Source organism: Myiozetetes cayanensis, unplaced genomic scaffold, assembly GCF_022539395.1.
Source record: "Myiozetetes cayanensis isolate MyiCay16 unplaced genomic scaffold, myiCay2020 scf3, whole genome shotgun sequence".
NCBI lineage: Eukaryota > Metazoa > Chordata > Aves > Passeriformes > Tyrannidae > Myiozetetes > Myiozetetes cayanensis.
The window spans coordinates 40,371,068-40,391,443 of NW_026087521.1; the positions used below are offsets into that span (position 1 = coordinate 40,371,068).

At 38.5% G+C, this 20,376-nt stretch overlaps 1 protein-coding gene across 8 annotated transcripts in view; it reads right to left on the reverse strand.

Annotated features, from left to right (window-relative positions):
• Positions 1-6,442, reverse strand: part of PPFIA2 (PTPRF interacting protein alpha 2) — a 333,097-nt gene extending 326,655 nt beyond the window's left edge. For 4 of the 8 annotated variants that reach the window (XM_050324730.1, XM_050324725.1, XM_050324726.1 and 1 more), the window contains exon 1: positions 6,122-6,441. The gene's annotated coding sequence lies outside the window, so the exon portion shown is untranslated. Of the gene's footprint in view, positions 1-6,121 lie in introns of all 8 variants that reach the window. The other 4 variants (XM_050324727.1, XM_050324724.1, XM_050324732.1 and 1 more) reach the window with 2 other exon arrangements.
• Positions 6,443-20,376: the final 13,934 nt, after the last annotated feature.

Below are 20,376 nucleotides of genomic sequence, written 5' to 3' on the forward strand. Positions count from 1 at the left end.
TCCCCCCTGATTTTTACACAAAGGCACTCAACCTTATCATCAACAACCTCAAGTTCTATACAATCAAGAGACTGCCTAAGATACACAGCCGCTCCTCCACCTCTCCTACCTTGCCCATCTCTTCTGAAGAGCATGTAGCCATCCATTGCAGCATTCCAGTCATGGGAGTCATCCCATCATGTTTCTCCAATAGCGACTACATCATAGCTTTCCTGCTGCACGATGGCTTCCAGCTCCTCTTGTTAGAAGGAATCACTGTAACTACCTACTCTTGTCCCACTAATCACAGACCATAAATCTGTATTAAGCTAAAGTATCTTTTATATGGAAAGGATTTCAATCATTAAACACTGAAAGTGATCTCTCTAGTACTAAATTAACCAGAATTAGTCATTATTTCTATGAAAAATGTGTGCTTTTTTCAGTTGTATTTATGGGGGATACAGAGCCACATTCAATGCTGCAGTTCTTAAAGGTGCAAAATAAGGCTATTGACAGGCCCACTTCTATTATACTTTAGAACAACGGTGTCACACACACACTTTTATGGCTGATCTGTGAATTTGCAGAACTTTCGAAAAAACTCTAATACATTTCACTATATATGCATGAATCAAATTTCATATACACAGGTCAGATGGATCCTGGACTTACTGGTATATGAACAGTTCAGGAATAACAGATCCATGCATACATGGCAGGTATTTGTCTCAAGTACACACTTCTTACTAAATCATGAAGATATCAATTCTACTGAGAACGGAACTGAATAGGATAAACAATGGACCGTCATTAAGCTTCTTTTTTGTCCTCCATTCTTACTGTTCCAAAAACTGGTTAGGCTCATACGACTTGGTTTTTTAAACCATACTTCTGTATAGACCAAACAGTCATAAACTGACTTCTGGATATTCCATGTTTTCTAATTGTGTTTATCAGCCAATGATTTGAGATCCTGCTCCCCTGTCATATGGTTCACTGCCTATAACCATATGACCAGAAACAGCCCCAAGAGATCAAAGATCAGGATGAAGTTTCTCAGCCTTCTACTCTTCTGAATTGGTTTTATACGGTATAAGTGACTGCTAGTTCCTCATTCAACTCCATGTGCACACTGAAAACCAGATGCCTAAGTTTGAGTCTGTGTACGATTTTAATCTCTCCACTTGGCCTGCACATGCCAGCTCCTATGTCCATATATTTGTTATCCCACATAGTATTCTTTTTACTAATCAATACATTCCTAACAACTACTTCAAGGCAATTATACATATATATTTCTTTGATGAGTCCTATTAGTAAAAAAAAGAATTCAGAGCTGACAATAACAGAAAAGGAAGGACAAGCAAAGACAACCAACAACGTACATCAAGTTTTAGAATCCCTTCTCTGAAGTCTAGAACAGAAACCTTGAATTGCATTGCCACAATTCTAAAGTGCAAAGTAATTTCTCTTATAAATTTCACTGCATAATATTTGCCTTAAATTTCAGAAATGTACAGTGAGCACTGAATATCTTCAGAGAGCAAACTGATCTTATTTTGCAGATGACCCAGTACTGGGCAAGGAAAATTCAAAGAATTCACTCATTTACCACAGAGATTCTGAAATTTAATGTACACTTACATAAAGCTGGAGAAAACCTTGAAATAAAGCAAACAAAAAACCTGCCACATTGTGGCTCATCTCATTGCATTCATACAAGAAACCCCACAAAACACTGGACAACCAAACAAAAAACAAAACCAAAAAAGCAATAATTTGGGTCTCCACATGCTTGAAAGTTTTTGACAAAAAGTAAAAACATTTAAAATTAAAAAATAAACCTCAGTTATATTTGACATAATACGGACACATTTTCAGATATCACTTTTTAAACTAAATGTCCTAATTTCTGATGTTAAAAAAACAACACCCCACCCCCCCAGAAACAAAAACAAAACCAAAAAACCAACCAACCAAACAACCAAACAAAAAAACCACCCCCAAAAAAACCACAAACCAGAGAATCAGAGAAACCTGTAAACATAACCATATGAGGATGGGAAATGAACACACACTCTTCAGACATCCAAATTTAACCAAAAGTCTGTGCTTATTTTTAGAAATGTATGCAATTACTCTTTGACAAAAAACATACTCAAAAAATAAGTGAAAATACTATATTGGATTATAAAATGCCCCATCTCAGACCATTTTGAATTTAAAAGTTTGAAAAGTCTTATAATTCAACTTTTATGGTCTCACTTATATCATCTTTACTTATCATTCAAATTACTTAAAAAAAAAAAAAGGTTTGAAGACATATTTTAATGCTTTATATTTTTGCACTTAGCCAGTGAACTACAGTAAAGTAAATAATGAAAAACATTTTTAGAATAAAGATTGAAAAGCTGCTGAAGCCTAGCTTGGCAAGGGAACACAGTATGACTTCAGTTAAGTGGTATATGCTCTTTCTAGAATCTAAAAGGAAGAAACAGTAAACGTAAGCAAATGTTTTTTCCCAAAATTCCAACATTTAAGTTGTTCCTGTTCAAGGTATATTTTATCAAGTGAATGTTTACTATATACTTACAGGCATGAGGTGCTTGCTATATTTAGGAGGTTTTCTGACTATGCCATTAGAAGATAAATGAAAACATGAACACATCATATTCTCATGGCGGGGGGGGGAAGCTTTCCTAACATCTCACATTAATCCTCTTGAAAAATAATTAATCAATCAATCACACAAATCGACCACCAAACAAATCCAAGAACCAGGAAACACAGACTTTGGTTCTTTTCAAAAGAAAGATACATGGTATTGAATTGAGTAAACTCAGACATCTGTACACATCAGGAGGCAGCTGTGCAGAGACTGAATAAATTCCTACTGAAGTATTTTATTAAAGATTCCTTTACCAAGACTCTGGCCACATGAAAGAAGAGTATTCCAGGAATCCAACTTGGTTTCCTAGCTTGATACCTCAAATCCTATTTTCTTACACCAGTGGTGCCCAACCATGCACCTGGCAAGCCACGCAGCTCTTTGTGCCACCAGAGGAGAGCTGCAGGCTTTTGCCCCCAGAAAACTACAGAAAAGGAGTTGTGGGAGGAGGTGGAGGAGGAACAGATAATGAAGACTTTAATTGACAATCCTGGTCCTCAAGAGTAAGTGAGGAACAGTCCAGACCACTACTGTGTGGGCAGCCACTTCTTTCTGTTGGGATATCACAAAATAGTTAGGGTTGAAAGGGACCTCTGAAGATCATTTAGTCCAACCTGAAGGCATGTTGAGTGGAACACAGGCATCCAAGAATGAGCCTTGAGGAAGTTAGAATTTCTTTCACTGGGTGTTTGGAACTGCAAGTGGTGGATTAAACACCCCTATCTCATATTTTCAAGATCACGGAAGTCAGTGATAACTGAATAAACTCTCATATATATTATTCTGTGCAATACTTCCCATGCAGCCAGGGCTGCAAAGAGAGAAAGGGCTTAACAAGGTGACATGCTTCAATTTAAGAGGATGACATTAATAGCTGAACGTGCACTATGGACCTCTTTATTCAAAGGAATAAAAGGGAAGTTTTGTGTTCCTTGACAGAAAAAGGTTGACTTGCCCTGTAGTAATAAACTTAACTAAAGCTATGCTTGACTGATCTTAGTCAACAAAAATAAGACTTTTAAAATGTGTTTCTTTAAATAGAAAAAAAGAAAGCTCCATTGATACTGAACTTAGTCCTGCTGCAGTATGAAGTTTATCACTTTACCCTATATTCTGAATGTAAGTAAAGCAATCCCTCAATGAAATATGCATTAAGTCACCAGCATGTTACTGTTAATACACAAACACTGTTTCTTAGATTCATTGTGAAACACAGAGCAGACATTATAGTTCCGTTGCTCAGGGTGCACACAGTATCCAAAACTTGTAAGGACTTCAATATGTAGTGAACTTGTATAGCACCTTACAACTATGCCAAATCTTCAGAGAGGTTCTGAGTGGGGAGCAAGATACTGACAAATTCATACTTCCCCTAAAATGCATGTAGCACGTACATGCTCCCAAGAAATAGACTTTTAGGCAATGTAATAACTTTAAAACTCTTTTAATTTGAAACAAAACCTAAATACTTGTTTTAATAGTAGTTTTGGACCTTGGACCTGAGTCCTTAGGTATCACAACCATACACAAGGACAGACTACAAAGCAGTACACTGAAATTCTCTAAACACATTGCCTTCCTTGTCCATTGTGTATCTATTACACCATTTACTACGTATTCTATTACAGATTGATTGGTTCCTAGGTCAGTGTTTTCTTCAATCATTTGCATGGAGCCTAATCCAACAAATGTTTACATTCATGGAATTCTATCATGGACTTCAATGGGTTTGGATCAGTATAGGTGGTTGGAAAAGTCACTAACATAGACAAACCATCAACCATCCTGTCATTTTACTACTTCCAAAGAGAGGCATAAATATCACAAATGCATGTGATGCAATGCCAGGGAGCATGTTGGATATTATGTGATTGTTGCCTACAACGTTACCAGAACTCATGAGCGGGTTTCCCCTCTAAACACAAAACATTTAACTGACAAAAAGCAGTGAATATTTAAAGTGACCTGTTCTATGAAAGGGGGAATGAATGTGGTTCACTGTTATAGCATTAAGATTTTTCAGACTGTATGCAAAAATTTCACTGCAAATATATAGCCTTAGCTACATTACGTCTCCATCAAGAGTGAACTAAGTATTAGCTCAATTAGGAATTCTGCAGCTCAGTTTAAACATCCAGACAAGTGAATGGACAAAAATTCCAACAAACAGCACAGGATATGGCCACCCTTGGCTAAGAGTTATATAAAGCTCCTTTTCAGGAGCTACTCCATTAACAACTAAATTGATAGTAATTTTCTTATATTAACTTTTCCCTGATTATGCTGATAATCATACATGGACCAGATATTGAAGTGTATCCTCCATACTGACTTTCTCTAAAACAACTTGAAATTTCTGTGGAACATATCCTATATAGCTACAGAGGTGGAAAATGAAAAAGTTGTCATCTTTCTTCTCACTGGACCCCACCCTATCTTGTGTTATCTAGATTGTCCAAGAGTCTTGGAATTATTTATCTTTTTTAAAGTGAATATTTCAACAAACACCTCTGCAATCTCATTTAGTCTGGGAATAATTTACCAGCTGGACTTCTTTCACTTGGGAAGCTCTAGGAATAAGACAAAAAGCTACTTGGCTTGTGCCTGACAATGGCTCTTGACAGGCATTCATTTTGCTCACCTTGAAGGCCACCACCTTAGATGTGAATCTAGTTTTAGTCCCTCACCTTTCTATCCATAACAGGCTTTAAAAGCTTGTTTTCTGTTTCCTCTGATGTTAGATTTGCACATCATGGTTGAGGACTCATTTCAAGTTACTTATAATTTTGCTGCAGGAAAAAGAAGTAGAAATCTAACTACCATTCTAGCCTGTCCATAGTGACATCAGCTTGAAAACTCATTTCATTGGATCATTCCGAATATTTTGCATTTACAAGCTATTTTTTTCAAATCATTAAATACATATAGTGGCTGATAAAACCAGATCTTACTGCAATTATGCCTCTTCAGATGTCCTCAGCAGGATCGCTATTAGGCAACACAGTGTAATTCCATAAGGAAAATCCTTCCTATTGTCTGAGTTGCATTACATGCATATTCCTCCTCCTAGTTAACTCTTTACCTGCCAGTCTCCACTAAACTATGATATCACCTTTAACAGAAACATCCTGCACTCCTTCCACACAGGAGGAGTGGTCAACACAGTACCTTAGAAAAAGGACTCATGACAACTATTTGTTCTTTATGTCATTCCTCGATCCCCTGTCTCCCTTAACCACAACACACACCCCCCAAAAAAAAAAAAAAAAATAAAAAATAAAAAAAACTTGGCTTCACGTTTTTTAGTCTGAAATTCTCTAACTCCCAACTCCCACTACAGAAATGCATTTTAATACCACACAAGTACTACAGCAAGAGGCAGACAGCGAGATTTTGCATTTGCGTCTCATCTCCCGGAGGGTACAGGGGCTAGGTAGGGAATGTATAACTCAGAAATAGAAGGTTCAGTACCTAGTGTCTTTTATTTCGGCGTCTGCTATTTCACTTGATCAATAACAACCGCAGTCTCCACCGGCTTCGAGCGGGGACTCACACAGCCGAGCACTCCTGGACCATCTTCCTAGCAATGGTGACACAGGCGTTGCTCCGAGGAACCCCAAGCGCCCGCAACCGTCCTCCGGCAAGACTGGCTGCTTGGTATCTCAACATTTTCTTCGGTCACTTCGTCAGCAGCCAAGAGGAGAAGCATCCATGAGAAAAATGGCATATTACAAATTTTGCTTTGAGAAGCAGAGCTCGGCTCAGACCATTGTCGGGAGTAGGGGGGGGGGGAGCGGCTCTTAAAGCTCCAGCAGCCCCTTTCGAGCAACAGCATCTTTGCAGCTGGAGGCAAGCGATCACAGAGGGGAGGGGCCAGGGAGAAAGCATCTTCCTTTTATTTCTTATCTTTTGTTAAACTTAACTAAGCGGTATTAGGCTTCTTTTGTTCTTCGATACCTCCCAGGCTAATTATGTCTTTCTGCGTGACTGAAGTCCGCACGCACGCACGCACGACTGCCTGCATGATCAAAAAGCAAACGCGGTTTTCTGCTTTACAGAAATAAATCTTCTGCCCACGGCTCATCGCTGCCGGGCTGGCACATCGCTGCCTGGCTGGCACAATACAGAGCCCGCTCCCAGCTGTACGGAGCAGGAGCAGTGGCAGTGGGATGCGGCTCTCCCACGGCAGGCGCGCCGCCCAAGCCTGCGCGTCCCGGGCGGCTCCGCTCCTGGGGCACCGCTGCCAGCCCCGCCAGGAGATGGGAATGCCGCCCCCCGCCGCTGCACTGATTGCTCGGGGGTGACTGTATCGAAAGCGGCACGAGAGCTCTACACTACTGTATTCTGTAATTTAAACAGCTCAGGCAAATGCCACTACATCTCATCTAATCGTACAGTGTCATAAAACGTATCATCTGCTGTAATCCGACCGTGACAAAGAATGTCTAAAACCTGAATCATAATCTGAATAGTCCGGGCGTGTAATTAATACCACGCACTGGGAAACACCAGCCGCGGGCAATCGCCCTGAGACCGGGTCCGGAGCCCGGGAGTGCGGCAGGGCCGGGGCCGGGGGCGGGCGGGCGGCAGCGGGCGAGGCAGAGGCAGAGGCAGGAGGGAGCGGCTACTGGCGCTGCTGAGCGCGGCGTGCTCCTCGGCGCGGGGACTTCCCCTGGAAGCCGCTGCAGTGGTTTTCACCAGTCCTTAAATAAATTCTGAAGTAATCGCGTCTGCCTCCTCTGCCTCACGCACGCGGCTCCCCAGATGCAGCCACTGCTGCTGCTTCGCGGCTCGCTCGGCGCTAATTCCCTCACGCCCACTCCTTAGGAAAAAAAAAGAAAAAGAAAAAAGGAAAAAAGACGACATCGAGGCGCGACCTGGATGTCGAGTGGCGCTCCCTCTGCTCTTCTTTGGCCCTTACAAATCCTTTGCCCACGGCTGTGCGGCCCCCGGTCAGCTCGGGCAGGCTCGGAGGGGCCCGAGGGGCTGCCGCGCCTTGGCCGCCCAGCGCCACCTCCGCCCGTCAGTGCTGGCCGGGTACAAGAGGTATGGGGAGAGGAGACAGTGATGAGTGTCCGTCGAGGAACTGGACACTGAGAATAAACGAGTACCAGAAAACGATTTAAAGTGTGAGTTTTCAGAGTGTTTGTTTGAAATTAAGTTCATTCCAGTTTGAGAATGATGTACAAGAATCAACTCCGCAAACTTTGTTCTTGCAAGAAGAATTTCAGTATATGTTTACATTTCTGCCATATAACAAAAAGAATTTCATCTGAGAAGGATTGACTGTGTTGCTTCAGAAGCCTGAAATTACTTCATCCACTGTGGAAAGGTGACGGAGAGGGGAGCAAGCCACAACCAGCAAAGTGCTGAGTCTCCGTGATGGTCACTGCTGTGCTGACATCACAGCAGGGGTGACACTGTACTGTGGGAAATGGAGGATGCACGTCTATGATGTAAGGCAAATAGCCAAGAAAAGTTGCCAACATGGACATTTCAAAACCAAGTGCAAGGAAAGTACTAATGCCATGCCAGAGCATGTTGCCAGACCTCAGCCTTTCGGTGCAACGCATGGGTTAAAAGAGACAAAATAAAAATGTTCAAAGTGACTTTTTGTCGCTTCACTTGATAATTTCAGATTGCTATCCTGACTTAATTATCAGCATACAAACCATTAAACAGTTGCCTGATAATCCCACTGCAGCTGAGGGTAAGATCCGTCATCCATCAGATTCTTATACCGTATGGCTATCACAAATCTGAACTTTGACTAAGGCGAGTAACGAAAAGTAAGGAGCTCAGAAAACACTTGTGAGAGCAGTCTTGCTCAGGAGGCACTCTCATAGGCCTTCTAGTATGAACTTCTTTGAAGAAGGGCATACCTGATGGGGTTTTTCCATTATTTGTTTAGGTGTTTTTTCCTTTTATTTAAAATTAAAGGACATTATTCTGTGCAATAATGTATGCAGCTTCAAACAGTCTAGAACTCATCACTGTAACTTTTTATAACACATCTGTATGCATGGAAGTATTGATAAATATTGATAAAGATGAATGTTATTGATGACATCCTGCCTTCTTCCCCTCTTTCAAACAGCATTTTCCTGCTTAAAACATTTACCAGGCATGTGAGAGATCCGTCCGAGTTCACCCAAGGTAGTTGTTTTCAGCACTTACCTTGAAAAAAATTCCAGTCCTTGTTGCATATACTGTAGTAGTCAATTATTTGCAAGCTGTAGATTAGACAGACCTCCTTCATAGTAGTTCGATTTACAAACATTTGTAGAATATTTTGGGAAGTCTCCTCATGCCCATCCTCCCTACTACCTTTCAATCATTTAGAGCAAAAAGCCAGCACAGAAAGGCTATTTTTGCTACTCAAAATATTGTCCTGGTTGACCTGCTGTCCTTGGCTTCTCTGTTGCCAGATTCACAGATGAGTAAGTGGCTGAAGTACCATGTGTCACAGTGCTGAGGTTACTGCATAGTGCAGAAGCTGCCAACTAGTACCTGTGCTTTGTAGCACCAATTTAAACAGGAGCCATTTTCTATTCAAGCATGTAGGGTTTTGGGGTAAATGAGATGGAAGAAGAAGGTAAAACTCTAAAGAATGGAAAATGAAGAACTATGAAAGAATCACAAAAACTGGGACGGAGAAAGACCTCTGGGCTTTGTCATAATAAGGGAATGCTCCCTACAGTAGAGGGCATCTTTTGGTAGAACTTAACTAAATAGAGAGTTTTGATCAAGAGCATAAAAGCATAGCAATATCTTCTATGAAACTTCAGTAATGAAAGGTATTGAGTGTGCTATTTAATTATGAGCATCTGATTTGACAATCAGATCTCCAAAACGTAGTTTTGCTTATCTAAAATCTAACTATTCTATTAATTCTATAATAATTCTATTTATTACCCCAAAAGTATGAAATGCCCAGTCACTGTATTTGTGTATATATATATCTGAGTATATGCAACTAACAGAAGATAAATTAAGTAGGTGAAGACAGGTAGGAAGAGTACAGTGAGACTGTGCTCTTTATTACCATAGGAAGTCCTCCTTACGGTTTGCCAGGTTATTTAAAAAAATATGTTGTCTCGTGTCAGAAAGCCATCTGAAAGCTGACTTCCCCCACTGTGTAAGGGTTGCCATGGGTCCTTCTCATTGCTATCTCCAACAAAAGCAAAGTGGAGACTTATGAAATCTTTTTCCATGAACAGGGCAAAAGAGGGAATGAACACCACCATGCTGTCAAGGAATAACTGGTCTTATAGGGAGTTGAAGAACCAACTTAGAAAAGATTTGCTGTTACTTTCAAGACATACAGTGCAAACTGAGGAGCAAGTAATAGTGGTATTTGTTATGTGATGTAGCAAGCTATGTGATAAAGTCAATGCAGTAAGAGGGGAAAGTGATTCCTGTAGGTCTGTTTTGAATCATGCTAATGATTACCACTTCACTTATTAAAACCTTCCAACAGGTCCTACAGGAGGATGAAGGCCTGCATAAGGTTTTTAGATGAAGATGGAAAAAGAAAAACATAAGAAATGTTATGTAGGAAGAAAAAGAAAAAAACAAACAACAAAAACCCCAATAGTTTTAGCTAGTCTTCACTTGATAAAGCAGCCATTGGAGACTAAGAGAGGAGTGCAAAAATTAAGTTCAGGAGATCTTGGCTGAGACTGGGAAAAAAGTGTAATATTGTATGAATAAATTACACTCCAAAGTAATTCGAGTTATAATTCCAATTGTACTTTACAATTACAGTCAGGCTTATTTCCCAAAAGGTTCTCTGCATATTGTCATAGATTTAAGGGTTCCTCTGTAGTTTCTCACTTAAAATTGCTTACCTATTTCAGTGGTGGGTTTTACCTTCCATAATTTGATTGTTGCATTTCACTAGAAGATTATCATAAACCCTCTTTGTTCACACACACACACACACACACACACACACACACAAAGTCCATATGTGGCCTAAAAAATCAACATGGCAACCTTAAAAATCTCTCACTGCAGACATTTGATGGGGAGAGAGAAAGTTCAAAAGAGGACATTCCTTTAGCTTAGATGTGATTTGTTCGAGGCCAATTAATGACCAATAGAACACAAGCCTGAGAGTTTGATAGCACAGTTAGGACCTTTTGGTACAGCTGAAAGTCCTCAGCGGGAAAGAGCGGTTTTTGTCTCTGTCTCTATTAGTCCCATTTGCAGAGTAGGCTCTAGTTGACAGCAACCGAATGGCTGATTGGACCACTGAAATTTTCTGGTCTTATTGCACACTTTAGTGTGATTTTTCTGGTGACATGATTTAAGGGCTGATAAAGACCTGCCTAAATTTCCAAGTTATCACATAATGCTGTACATGAGAACCAGAAACTGTACAGAACTTTTTTTTTTGTAATCTAAGATTGGGAACATTGTCCAAGAGTATTTTGTTCTTTTCTCACTCTGTCTCATATTTGTCAGCTGAAGTGTTGCTTGCAACTAAAATGGCATAAGATATGAGTAAACATTTTAATTCAGTCTGCTATTGAAATATTTAAGGTGTAATAAAAAATTTTACTTTACCATAATTACCATAAAAATTGAAATGTATCATTCAGCTGTACTAAGTAGCTAGCTAGCTATGATATCAGATTCTTGGACTATAATTTATTTATTATGTTAATTATTTTCAACATATAAGTGCAAGCAAAAGATGCATGAAGACAAGAAAAAATTCTTGCATTTCTGGAATAGTTTTTCCTTTTTGTCTAGTTTTTTACAAAATGCTCTAGATTAGTCTTTGCCAATGGTATAGAACAGATCCAAGTGGGTAACAGTGATATCTTTAAAAACCACTGAAACTGAGACACATGAAAGAGAAATTTGTGTCCTATGCACATTACTCTGCTAAGGACCTTTGTTTTAATCCATGAAAATATAAAAGCATGCTGACTATCAAATTGCAACTTTAATTTAGAAACAATGCTTCCCCTGTACTCTGCGTTGGTGAGGCCACACCTTGAGTATTGTGTTCAGCTCTGGGCCCCTCAGTTCAGGAAGGATATTGAGGTGCTGGAGCGGGTCCAGAGAAGAGCAACCAGGCTGGTGAAGGGACTTGAGCACAAGTCCTATGAGGAGAGGCTGAGGGAGCTGGGATTGTTTAGTCTAGAGAAGAGAAGGCTTAGAGGTGACCTCATCACTCTCTTCAACTACCTGAAGGGAAGTTATAGCCAGGTGGGGGTTGGTCTCTTCTCCCAGGCAACCAACAACAGGACAAGGGGACATGGGCTCAAGCTCTGCCAGGGGAAGTTTAGGTTAGATGTTAGGAAGAAATTCTTTACAGAGAGGGTGATCAGGCATTGGAATGGCCTGCCCAGAGAGGTGGTGGATTCACCATCCCTGGAAGTTTTTAAAAAGAGATTGGACATGGCCCTTAGTGCCATGATATAGTAATTGGAGTTGGATCAAGGGTTGGACTTGATGATCTTGGAGGTCTTTTCCAACCCAATCTATTCTATGATTCTATGATTCATGGTTTTAAAAATACTTTAAGCACTTTCAAGTTTGGGATTCTTACGCATTTGTTAAAGGTAATTTAATTCATAATTCACTTCATTACATAGTATGAGTTAAAGGAAGAACTAATCCCAAAGCCAAGCACAAAGACCACAAAATAGAAGTTGACCAGAGAAATTAGCAAAGAATAACATGAAACATAACTGCTGATGATGAAAGATCTTGTCATTAAGAAACAACCCATCCTATAGTGCCATGGGCATTAAAACAGACATCATAGCCAGCATCACAACAAACTGTTGGTCTATCTTTCCACCACTAAATTCTTGCTCCATCACAAACAATGGAGCAATAACCTTTCTATCTGAAAATGTCGAGACATTGAGGCATCACACAGATGTTTTAGGTCATGCCTGGCTCTTTCACACATAAAGCAGTATTTGAATTAGAATTTTGATCGCTAGATTACCAGTTAACTCTATCTCAGTGTAGCTAGCTTCACCTACTTAGATTTCATAATTTTTCAATCCTGCTACAAAAGTGCCATTCATCTGTATAAAAACACCTCAATGATCAGGAAACTGCATTATTGCACTGTAGTGCAATATGGCTCCTCAGCTAGGCAGGTTACTCAGAGAAGGACAAAATATGTGCTCCATTCCTCATTCCAGATTTTATGCACAGGAATATAAAATTTTATAACAAACCTTAATTCTCAATGTGTTCAAATATTCTATGTCTGTAGCTTGGACTAATTAAAGTTTTGTGTTTGACAGTTTTATTCTTTTATTTCAAAAGAATGTTTCATTATTGGGAAAAATTTTATCTGCTCAGCAAAAATAATAAAATAGAGAAGAACTCTCATAGGATTTTCTTAGCTTCTGGGCTGAATGCAGCAGTGTATGAACATGCCAAAACAAAGACACACAAGAAAACATGCTGAACTAAGACAATTCATTGTACACCACCTGCCTGTGACAAGGTAAAATAAAAAATGCACAAGAGATGCTAGTTAAAACAGACGTTGGTGAAAACACTTTGTGAATTACTTGAAAGGTATATTAACAGTATCATGGGGAATAGGATATAAGGAACTGTATGATCTAAATGTATTACCTGGAAAGTTAAACAGATTTTCATTAAAAATTATTTGTTTAGTTTAATAATGTCTCCACAGCTTTCAGCCATCAGTTTCAGATGTAGACAAACCATGTCCACTTTCACTTTGGTGCAGTTAAGAGAGTGATAACCTCTGATTCTACAAAAGAAGTTCAGAAGATAATTGGTTGCCAGCAAAGTAAAGCCTTGCTTTGTCAATAGTCAAAATCAGTAGTTTAAGAGATTGTAGCACTGCATTCCAATATCTGCTGGTGTTCATCTTACTGGGAGTAAAAAGCTTGAAAGAACTCAGTTGTTTCTGAGGCTGTGTTATGTCTGGGAAATTTTCCTCACAGGAATGCAAATGACATTTATTATTTTTTTCAAAATTAAAAAATCATATGCTTACAGAACACCAACAACAAAAAATAAGAATACAGTTTTAAAACTTTCTTCACCAAAACATTTTTTAGTTTTGCCACATACTTTTGCTGGCTCTTTCACACTCTTTTAAGGTTTGTATGACTCTTTTGTTTTGGTTGAGGCTGGGTTTTTGGGGTTTTGTTTGTTTGGGAGATTTTTGTGCAAACTGTTGGTTAATGGAATTACACTAAAGCAAGAGAAGGTAGTTTTTTTGCTTTCTGGGCAATGTAAATTAATCTTGTTGAATACATAGGGCAAAATACAAAATTAGGACTTAAAAAAAAAAGAAAGAACAAGAAAAAGGAATTGGATTATTTATTCACTGTGGAGTCTAACAGTCATGTTATACGTGTTAACAACAAGGTACTTTGGAGAGATTTTCAGTTTCATTTCTAGAAAAAAGAGACTGACCGTGGGATTTCTATCCATATCAATTATTTTCATAATTAATGTAAAACTGAGAAAGAGAAGTAAGTATATGGACTGCACATCTTTGTGGCACAAGCTTAGATTTGCAGTCATCAGTAAAAGAAACAGTGGAAAGTATAGGACTACAAAATGTCACTACTAGTTCCTTGGTTTGGTAGGTCACACTCACGTGGGTTTTCATACTCAAACCATTTTATTGTGAACCTGTTGAGTTTACTGCCTTCAAAATATACCTGACTGAGAATCTCAAGTAGTAATAAAAAATGATGGGCAAGAACAAAAAAAACAAACCAAAACAAAACCAAACAAAAAACCCAAACACAAAACCAAAAAAAGAGGGAGAGAAACTGAGAGAAACTTGTGTGCAACTGTTCTTGCAACTAGAAATTTATTTAATAGTGTGGTCCAAACAGCATTAACTGCACTGCAAGAGGGTTGTTAGCTTTCAGCCTCTCCCTTTGCTGGACTACACACCAACACAGGGCTCTTAGGTTTTCTCGTCTGTACTCTGACACAGTAACATGAATAATCAGCCACCCGTGAACACAGAACCCTGAGTGCTTGTGGTGCCATTAAATATGTAGCAGTACAAATTTAAATTTACACAAAATTCAGTTAGGTTGAGCCTACTCTTTATTTTGCTCTCTGTATATTAGATTGTTTCGGATCACATTAGACAAAAGGAAAGCTATTCTGCAATATATGTTGCATTATATATGATTGTCAAATATGTTACTTTTGCTTTTAAATTCTAATGCTATTTAAGGCTCTTTATATTTAATGGTAAGTATAAAAATGTTATTTCTACTTTTTTCAATTATCTGAAAAAAATCACAGTAAAACCAGTAATGGTCTAGAAATTCAGTAGGAGGGAGAAATATATGTATTTATATTATTTGTAAATTTTACCCTTCAAGTGTGTCATATTTTCTGCTAATTATGTGCACTGCTGCTAGCAATTTGTCTTGTTACTTTCAAACTATTTTCTGTCATGGCAAAGATTTCTTAACATCTGTACGTATGGCAAACTTCACACTTCTCCTACCATTAGCTAACAGAGGAAGGAAAGGAAAGACAAGCAGAAGAGCAGAGACAAACAAAAACATTATTTGCAGAACTCCAGATCCCAGCTGAAGACCTAATACATTTCATGCACACACACATACTCATGTACAAACCCAGCAAGAGAAACTCAAGAGAATTTAAAAAAAAAATCATGCCTACAAAATCTCAGTGCAATAAGAATTCTTCTGACAATTACCAGATAAATTTATCAAAATCCCAAATATTATTTAAGAATTGAAAATGAGAAAATCTTATTGTAAAATGTGACCAAGAGAATATATTTTAGAATTAAATTTTGACATACACCTAAGAAATCGTCTTTTGTTCACGTTCTACTTCTCCATGTCTCCTTTATATCCTGTAGATTTTTTTCTTCCTACTTTTTCAGTATTTGTTTGATTTTAGTAAGAAAAATTTCCAGTTTATTACTAGAAAGCTGAAGATGACCATTGATAGCTATTACTGATTATTATTAATTTTTTTAAAAAAGCATCTCTACCTTTTTCTTCCAGGTAGTCCTTTTCTGTCTTTCTTCATTTGTTGTGATAAAAGCAAATAAAATCTAATACACATAAATAACTATTATAAAAGATTTAAATCTGTCAAGTGATAGGAAAAAGACTACCTGAAATTTACAAAGGAGAAAAAATATGCATTTTAAATAAAAAATAAACTCTGCACAAAGAGGAATTATTTGAAACAATAGACAGGATGGTAAGAGAAAGATGTAGTTAACCAATGAATACATTTACGTAGCATTCTCAGAAAGAAAAAACAACTGTTACCATCATGGGGTGATTAATACAATTAGTGAGTTATTTTCCAATTAAATTAAAGCTGTGTTCAAAAGATTACTGTCACAATATTCATTATTTTAGGGAGAGGGAGGACTGAAGACAATGACTGCACCAGTTCAGTGGTCAAAGCACCCACAAATTATAGGATGCTCTTTTCCCACCCACTGATTTAATAAATATTTATTCACAGGCTTCACCTCATGATGCAGTATGGCCCTCTTAGAACACTAGACTAAACCCTGTTTTCCTTCAGAGCTTCCTATTCATGCACAGTTCATGTTCTTGTATATTCTTGTATGACTTACCAGAAGCAATAGGATACCTCTTCATCTAACACTCAACTTGGGCCTAAAGAGTATGGTGGGGTCAATTAGATTTACAAAGCTGAGAACTTCCCTGCTGTGGAACTGCAGTGCTGCAGAAGCAAATGGAGAAAAATACTCAAGTGTACTCTTGTAAAAAAATACTTGAAGAACAGAGTTTGGCATAAAAAATATTTTACTGATAAAGGAAAACCTATATATGTGGAACACACACACAAAAATGGAGTCTTAACAACAGCCAATAGTAAATTATAAACTTAAATATGGAAAAAGTTTCTGCAGACCTTGAACTTAAAAATATGTTGAGTGTTTTGCCAAATAGTTTCCAGGTAGTGAAAGTTCTTGAATAACTCTCTTCCCCCTCCCCCTGCATTTATTATTTAAGATCTGACCAATAAATACCTGAACATAAAATTCCATTTACTTTCTTTAAAAATCTAATCTATTGAGTTTAACACTATAAAGTAAGAATGTTTTGTAGACTTGCTACTATTCTTGAGATAGCTTTTAATACAGAACCACACAAAGAGACTACATTGTGTGCTAGATATTGGTGTAAAGAACTGGGATAAAATTCTGGCATACATAGGCGTGGATTTTAGCCTCAGCAGACTTGGGACTTCACAGTGGTTAGATGTTCAAAAGAATCATTTGTTATGTCTATTTAATTTTTTAATTACAAATAAAAAAACAGTTGATACATTCTTTTGTTCATCTATTTGAACAACTTTGTATATTCACTCCCATATTAATTTGTGAGTGTAGAAAATGATTGTAATTTTCTTTCCGAGTCTTTATGGAATTTGAACAAATGGTAAACCTAAGTAGAAAGTTACCAGCTTTTGTTAATAGGTCTCAGGGCCCTCAGGCTCCAAATATATTACAAGGTATCTGCATAGTTCTGTATCCTGGTACAAGTAGTATAATCCAGTTATTTCATAAACTCACCATATCACAGTACTATCAGCTCCACCCTGGACAAGTATTATGAAGATTTCTTTCTGTGGATTATAGAATATCAGTTACAGATATAATTTTCTTATGGTTGGAGATGGGATAGACCCTGGAAATAGACTGTCCCCTGCCACCCCAAGGGAGTCCCTGACACCCCAGCCTTGGCTCCCCCTCTGCACTGACAGTCACCTCATGTGTTCTTCTCTATAAGACGTTTTCAAAGAATGTTTACTGTTTTATCATTTTTCTTGAAGTACTATGTTGCATAAAATATTAAACATATTATAATATAAGAAATGAAATTTTATGGCAGCTCTCTTAAATCACTCAACAGATTGCCTATATTTTAAACTGTGCTTGTCTGCCAATTCACCACACATTATTTTTACAAATAACTTCATACTGACTGTACACAAAGACTGAATGCTTTAGATGGTGAGCCATATAAATGGGGAACAAGTTAAAGAATAAAAGACTGTAGTACATACAGTTTTCTTACTTTTTTGTTTGTTGTTGTTTAAAGTGAGGGTTCATTTGAGGTGAATGAGCTTTGTTGGGGAGAAGCTGTCATTGTTACAGGAGATTTTGTATTTTATTCCCTTTTCTAATATTAGTTTGGAGGGACTCTCTCTTTAAGAACGAATTTCCCACCCTTCCCCCCTGCCCCCCCATCCAGGTTGGGCTGGGCAGAGAGGAGAAGAGAAAAAAAGGGACCAGGTGGAAAACAGAACTCTTTCCAGACCACTGCACTGGAACAGAATATCTACAGTACATTGATGACATCATTGTACTGGGAAACATAGCAGAAGAAGTCTTTGAGAAAGAGAAGATAATCCAGAATCTCCTGAAAGCTGATTTTGCCATTAAACCAAGTAAGGTCGATAGACCTGCCCAGGAAATTCAGTTCCTTGGAGTGACGTGGCAGGATGGACGTCACCAGATTCCAACAGAGGTGATTAGCAAAGTAGCAGCTGTGTCCCTCCCCATGGACCAGTAAGAAGGAAACACAGGTGTTCCTAGGCACTGTAGGTTTTTGAAGGATGCATATCCCAGAGTACAGTCAGACTGTGAGTCCTCTCTACCTCATGACATGGAAGGAAAATGACTTCAAGTGGGGCCCTTAACAACAAGCCTTTGAGCAGATCAAATAAGAGATTGCCCACACAGTAACCCTTGGGTCAGTCAGGACAGGACAGGATGTGAAGAACATGCTCTACACCATGGCCAGGGAAAATGGTCTCCCTGGAGCCTCTGGCAAAACCAATGGAGAAAGGCCAACTGGCAGACCGGAGGAAAACCAACCTGATTTTTTTGGAGTTCCTTCCCCAATATTTGTCTTTAAACCTAGACAGAAGTGCATGCTGGCACGCAGTGGTGTCCTTGAGCACGTATATCAGCCTGCAATCCCAACCCTGATTCTTTCAGCCCATGTGCAGTGCTTCACTACAGCTGCCCTTCGTTGCCTTGACATACAACACAACTGACTGGCTCCTGAAGGACCCCTCTCAGAACAAGACGGGCATTCGCTTGAGGACATTTCTCTCCTTTTGACCGCCAGAGAGGCATCTTGCCTTCTCCTGTCACTGTTGCCACACTGTTGCTAGGTCCCAAGAGCAGTTAGGGCTAGTGATACACTGAGCTGAAGGGATGCCCATCCATGGTACGAGCACTGTCACAAGTGTGGTGTGGCAGAGAACACAGGGCTGTGAGGTCTGTGCTTTCCTCTCCATCTGTATCTCACTGTGACAGATTTCAGAACTTGGTTTTCAGGTTTTCTGCACATATGGCTGTGTCTGTACATTCGGCCACATTTTCAAGACTTCTTTTGCAACATAATGGAACCTGAGGGTTTCATATTTTGTTTAAAAATAAACTTGCTCCCATGCAGTCTTATGACTCCAGGATTTGAAGTGATAGGCATGTCAAACTTGTAGTTTAACTAGGGCTTCTGAGGAGAGAGGAGGAAAGAGACAGAATAAGGACAACTAGAGTGATGTTTGTGAAAAAAGTCACTGAGTACATAAGTCTCTTCTTTCATATTGTTTTGTTTTCCTCTTAAACGTAGATCAGTGTTTCTGAACCTGGATGAATCAATTCCAAGGAGATTGAAATTGTGAACTCAGTCTGGGAGAATTAAGGAAGAAATTAAAAATAGCATGAGAAATCTTTAATCCTTTGTTCTGACTTCTTCACATGAACTATAAACTCCACAGCAGGTAGACTTGCCTGGGGATAAATCATCTGTATGTTGTTAAACATTACCTTCAAAATGCAAGTGTTAGAATCAAGAGAGATATTTTTGTCTGTCCATCTGGGCTCATACAAGCTGTTTGTCCCACAGCCCAGATCTCTTTTCCAGATGATAAACAGAAACTCCTCAGGCAGAATTTGCAAACACTTACAGTACATTGGTAGGGTCTGTCGTGACTTTCATTGATTTGTCTACAAAAAGAGAAAACTTTCTTACTCATTTACTACCCTGACAGCATTCAATTTCTGAGATTCAAAGCTTTTGAATGACTATATTTATAGGTAACTTATAATGGCGTCTTAAAACACATGGAGTAGTAAAATAGAGCTGTGGTAATACTCCCCATGGTTTTTTGGTTGTTATGTTTGAAATTTCTTTCAAACTATGTGCTTGAATTTTCAGCCTTTGTACTATATTAATTATCTAGTAGTCAATATTTCTAGGAAATAGGGATGCATTAATGTGTGTGGGTTTTTTTCTGACAACTTCCCTTACTGATTTTTACTTTTAATTCTGTATTGCATTAATCCTTTCTATTATATCTGAAGCAGATACCAACTATGGGGATTAAAGATGGAGTCTTCCAAGTTTCAGATAAAATTTCAAGATGGACAGAAATATCTTTCAAGTGTATTTATAATGACCTGCTATAAAATGTCCGTTTCTGAATCAATGTATTTAAAAACCTTTAAATTAACCCAAAAGTGCTTGTTTGATCAAATGACTGAAAGAAAATATTTGATGAGCATATATGATACTAATGAACATACTAGAAACTATCTGTGTGTACTGTCCTATTTTATCTTTTTACTGTGAACACCAGTCTTCATAATTTCAGAGTATTCCACAAAGTACTAGGAAATCAGTAAAGGTATACTGTGT